Source organism: Corella eumyota, chromosome 1, assembly GCF_963082875.1.
Source record: "Corella eumyota chromosome 1, kaCorEumy4.1, whole genome shotgun sequence".
NCBI classification, from domain to species: domain Eukaryota; kingdom Metazoa; phylum Chordata; class Ascidiacea; order Phlebobranchia; family Corellidae; genus Corella; species Corella eumyota.
This window is the reverse complement of record NC_137490.1, coordinates 21306966-21312965: the sequence shown is the minus strand read 5'-3', so window position 1 is coordinate 21312965 and position 6000 is coordinate 21306966.

The window sequence follows — 6000 nt, the reverse complement described above, 5'->3', positions numbered from 1 at the left end:
GTGTGTGTGTTTTAATAATCAATTTTAATGTCGTTGAATTAGGTCTTATAAACACCTTTTAACTAAATTTATATAACAGTTGTTTAAGTATTGTCATCACCCTTACCACTATATAAAGTCATGTGATTGTATGTGTAAGGGGAGTTTAAATAACTACGTAACTAACTGTTTACAAACTGTACAATAAAATTACAACTGAGTTACCGTTTCTCTGAGTCTTTCTATTACGAGATTAAGATAACTGATTTCCCTTCTTGATTGGAGATCGTAAATACAGAGTCAGAGTACAAAACAATAAGAGTGTAGCTTAAATAACGACTAACAACGCTACAAACTAAAGACGCAATAAATGTAAATAAAAAATGCCCTCTATTTAATTTTTTGTACTTGTATGTAAACTAAAAGATTATATTGATATATATAAAGTGAGTGTATTAATAAAATATGTATAAACTTCTGTTTAACTGCAGGCCTACACCTAGACATACAGCTACACTTGTCTTGTTAATTCAATTATTAATATTTTGCAAAAAAAAATTCAAAAGACTTAATACAAAAACAAGAAAAAAACATTGTAAAATAAAAAAAATAATATATTTTTTTTTTAAAAAAATATTTAGAAGACTTTAAAAAATGCTCATTTTATATTAACTTTATTTTAACTGCATGCATCACACACTGTATAGAAAACAATTATTTAACAAATAAATTGCTTTTTAGGATGGTCTCTTTTAAATCAAATACCACAGACATGACCTTAACAAACACGGCAATATATATAAAACCTTACCTTAAATATAAACACTAAAAAAACATATGGATCCCGAAAAACAAAAGATGTGCTTAAATAGTTTTGTTAAATTGAACAAGGCACAAGCATACGCTTTCTTTATTAAAATGTTAAACGTAACACATATAAAAATATAGTAAAGATATTAATCAAAGGTAAATCATATATATGTACACGATATCTGTTTTTTGTTAAGTGTGTAGGCTTTGAATAAAACTTGCAAAGTATTTAAAAATTAGTTTCATAGACTCTGCAACTAAAACCCAAAGTCTGGACTTATTTTATATCTGTCAAACGTTTTTTTCTTCGTTGTTAATTATTTGAAAGAAGGTGGCACGAAACAACATTTGTTATTATATCGCAATATTTAAATAAAACGTATAAATAGACACTGTTTGATAGACGCTATAACAAAAATAATATTTTAACGCCAGAAAGCCTTTTTTTAGGAGGTAAAGACTGATAGGTTAGTCTTTAGGTGAACATATTATTAAGTATCCTATAGCCCGATACAAAAAGCTAGTACTAGTACTATAAGAAGAAATAGGTAGAGTCTGGCTTACCTGTGCTAATAAAACACCACTAGGTGTTCTAAAAAATAGAACAAAAGAAATATGTGTGCAGGTAAAATTAAATAAATAATAAACATACTAATTAAGTTACACTTACTATAATGGATTTAGTATATTTTTTATAAAATTTTTCAATGAAACAGATTTATAATATTTGGTGTATGTATAAATTAAGTCGGTGTAGTGTTTATCGCGACACGGTTACGCAATAAAATAAATTGAGTAAGTTATTTAGAGATTCGGTTTATGGGGTGTCTGTTAGCTATAACATCAGAATAAATATGAAATTTATGGGGTGTCTGTTAGCTATAACATCAGAATGAATATGAAACACGACTACTTTTTTTTTTGAAACACGACTACTGTTTGCTATTGACTACCATCCTCGCGACATCGACTTTAAGTGACCATGTTTATACTCAATCTGTTATTGTTAAATAAAGTGTGTTTTAGTTCATCATAAAGTTACAAAAAACTACAGATACAAAATAAGCCCAGGTGTTAAATTTCAACGCTGTTTAAATTTCTGATATTGTATTTTATTGTTTTATAAAGTTAAAATTGTTTTATAAAGCTAAAATATAACAGTTCGCTATTTCCCACTGCTATCTCAAATGTTTTCCCACTGATCTTTCAAATGTTTTCCCACTGTTCTCTCAAATGTTTTCCCACTGCTCTCCCAAATGTTTTTAAATATGTTTTAAAGTCTAAAAATATATTGGTACTACTGAATAGTATAAAAAACTTAATATGTGGATAAGGAAATTATTATGATAGGTAGTTGACAACATCCGCTTAAAATTATAGATTATAATTGCCCGGTAATTTTGCTGCTGATTAACTGCTAGCCCAGCAGAAGTTTAAATCGTTTATATCGCCTCACTCAAAGGCGCTACAGCATGAGAGCAGTGGGAATTGAACCCACGACTTCATGTGTGGTGTAGCAAAATATATATATATTAGTTAAAAATATATTAAAGTTACAAAGGATAAAATTATCTAGGCCTATATTTGATTTACATCAAACAGTTTGAAAGTAAAATATTAATTATTACTCAAAATAAATAATCCGTACCACGCAGTTAAAATGTTAATATTGTCATTGCTTTAGAAATATTTAATTTACTGCACATAATGCTCATTAAAACTAGTTCGTAATATTTGTTTGGTAACGCAAGTACACAGTTTGTTTTTTCAACCAACAATTCATCTCGTTTCGCAAATTAATAACGCTTTTATAAAAGTCATGTACAGCACTTTTTATATGTTTTAGCTAAAGTTTACTGTAAAAATAAGCTTATTAAAATTTAAAATAACGTTGTGACTAGATTTAAGGAAATGGATTTACTATAAAGACTCAAACATTGAACTTCTTCAAAAAGAAAAGAAACGGAAAAAACTTCCGTACAGGTAAACATTTATAACTTGCAGTAACGTAACACAACACGTCACGTAACAACATTCTTACGTCATTCATAAGAAGTAGAAAATGTAACAAATATAAAAGGTAAGAATTGTATAATTATTACCCAAAAACTTTAAATATGTTGGTTAAAAATATTTTAAATATGAATGTTTTTTATTTGAAATGTTAACCCTGTAATACAAGTTAATCAAAAAAATATAAATAGTGCTAAATAAAAAATGCCCCCAACGGTGGCACAAATCAGTCTTAATTCTTGTTTTTATGAAATAAAAACGTTATCTTACCCAATAAACTAAGAAAATCAAACTGTAAAAAAATGAATATACCTGTTGAACTAATAGAATTATTTAAATATTCTTATAAACAGCCAGCACAGGTATAAAAAAACTAACTATTAACAATACAACTATAAATTGTACGTTATATGCTATACCATAAAGGTAATCAATAAAATTTGTTTCAAGCCTAACGACCACGTGTTAAGACAGGTTTTAAGATTTAACATATATTTATTTTTGCCAATGTGACCGCTTTTAGAATTCTATTTTTAAATAAAAGCAATAGTATTAAAAGCTTTAAATTTAGCTACATTTTGTATATTTAAAATGTCCCTAAAAATTTAGAGAAATTGTATGCTTAAATTATTATAAGTACGATTTAAAAACCAATCAAAAATATATATCAATCAAAAATATATATCTATAATCTGTTTAGAACAAACTTATAATTTTTTGCGTAAAAATTTACAAATTAATAAATTTTAATTAAAACAAAAAGCTATTATATTCCAAGCAAGAGCCAGACAATTAAACCTTTTCAACTGCCTACATTTAACCCTCTTTATCTTAGCCTCTAACAACCAAACCCCTTGAACCTATATTGTTTTCAAAAGTTTAAATAAAGTAGTTTAAGAGTAACTAGTTCAGATGAAGAAGTTAAATGTTATAAGGTTACTTCCAGTATCATGTAATGCTCTTACATGTGAAGCCCTCTAAGCAATTAAGAAAAAATAATGTAGGGGTTTATATAAAGGGGTTTAAATGTATGTGGTTTGTTGTAAGGAGTTCAAATGTTAAAAGTTCACCCCCAGTATTAATTGAACCTCTTACATGTGAAGCTCCCTAAGAGGTTCATGGGAAAAAATTTAAATGTGGGAATTCATATAAAGGAGTTTGTTGTAGGGAGTTTAAAGGTTACAAGTTTACCCCCAGTATTAATTAAACCTCTTACATCTAATGCTCCCTAAGAGGTTCATGGGAAAAAATTTAAATGTAGGAGTTCATATAAAGGAGTTTGTTGTAGGAAGTTTAAAGGTTACAAGTTTACCCCCAGTATTAATTGAACCTCTTACATGTGAAGCTCCCTAAGAGGTTCATATTAAAAAATTTAAATGTAGGAATTCATATAAAGGAGTTTGTTGTAGGGAGTTTAAAGGTTACAAGTTTACCCCCAGTATTAATTGAACCTCTTACATGTGAAGCTCCCAAAGAGGTTCATGGAAAAAATTTAAATGTAGAAATTTATATAAAGGGGTTTGTTGTAGAGGGTTTAAAGGTTACACGTTTACCCCCAGTATCAATTAAACCTCTTACATCTGAAACCCTTTAAGCAAATCATAGGAAAGAATTTAAATGTAGGTTCATATAACTACATCTGTTTACTGACTTTAACAAATGAGACAACAAACACACTATTGTTCTTCTTGTTTAGTATTTTTTTGTATTATCTTTATCCTCGATGTGGGAAAGTCAAATGCGCGATTTAAACATAGAGTAACATCAGTTACTCCGACCCAGTTTCGAGTTCATACCGTTTATAGCGCCTTACTTAAGGGTGCTACAGCATGAGATCAGTGGGGATTGAACACACGACCTCTTGGTGGTGAAGCAAGTGTTCTTACCACTACACCACGCTGCCGGTGCAATGTTTTTTTATGATTTAGAAAATGGTATGTTTTTTATGATTTAGAAAATACAAATCAAAAACTATCTGAGGCACCATGTTTTGCAAGGGAAAACCAACTTTGAGGTCCCTTCAATTATAATAAGGTAATATTTAAACTTGGTTTAGGTTTTTTGATTAGTTTTTTTTGTTTATAAATAGTCTGTAATTTATGTTTTGGTTAGGGCTAACATTCTTACCCAGTAACTACAATATAAAATATTTTTTATTAAACTAAAGTTGTTTATTAAAATACTATGTATATTTTCAGAGTTCAACTGAATCAAAACGCCTTGAACAATAACAATAACAGTAAGAATTTAATTAAACATATCTAAATCAATGTTTAACTAAATCAAAAAAAACAAATAAATAAAAATATCTACCTAAGTTAAAGAATAGAATTGCCAATTCGTTTGTAAGGTATTATAAAGATGTTAAAATTATAGTAAAAAATAAAATTAAGAGTAACTATATCTCTAAATTAGAGTTAATTTTTTACATATTGCCTAAACCTATTTTTTTTGTGTTTAGTTCAAAATGAATTAGTCTACACAGCTTACTTTAGACGTGAAATAATCCACAAAAATGAAGCCTTAGAGGATTTTATCCACGAAACTTTGCATATGATTTTAAAGGACGTGGAGGAAGGGTTGTTCTACGTTCAAGCTTAAGTAAGCATGTCGTTTCGTTTAAAATGTTTTGTGAACAACTTTAAAAACAATTCTCATTTGCAACATATTTTTGTGTTCTAACCAAATAGCCTAAACAATCAATTCAGTTTACTTTAGCAAATAAAGTAACTGAAAATCTTACAATTTGTTTTCAAATTGTCACGTGGTTTTACTATATTATGAATTTTAACATAACAAACATACCAGAACAAAGATAAGGAACAGGATAATGGTATATAGAAACAAACGTAAGTTATCACGTTTCTGTAGACTATACAAATATACCCTATCCGCCTAAAAAAAATAACTTTTTACCCGAATTTAATCTTTTTGATTTTTTTAAACTAAAAAGGTTGAAAAAATAAAATCAGGTTTGAAGCTAAACATTTTCCACTAAGAATTTAAATATTTATTCTTTGGAGAATATTTGTTTGAAAAACTTTATCTTTACTTTTTAACTAGTTACAAACAAATAATGTGATATAAAGCAATCCAATATATTTTATCTTTTAAATAAATTTATACATCTTGCTTAAAATTAAATTTTGTTTTAACAGAGAGGACTGGAAAATTTTAACCACAACCCAGCATTTTCTT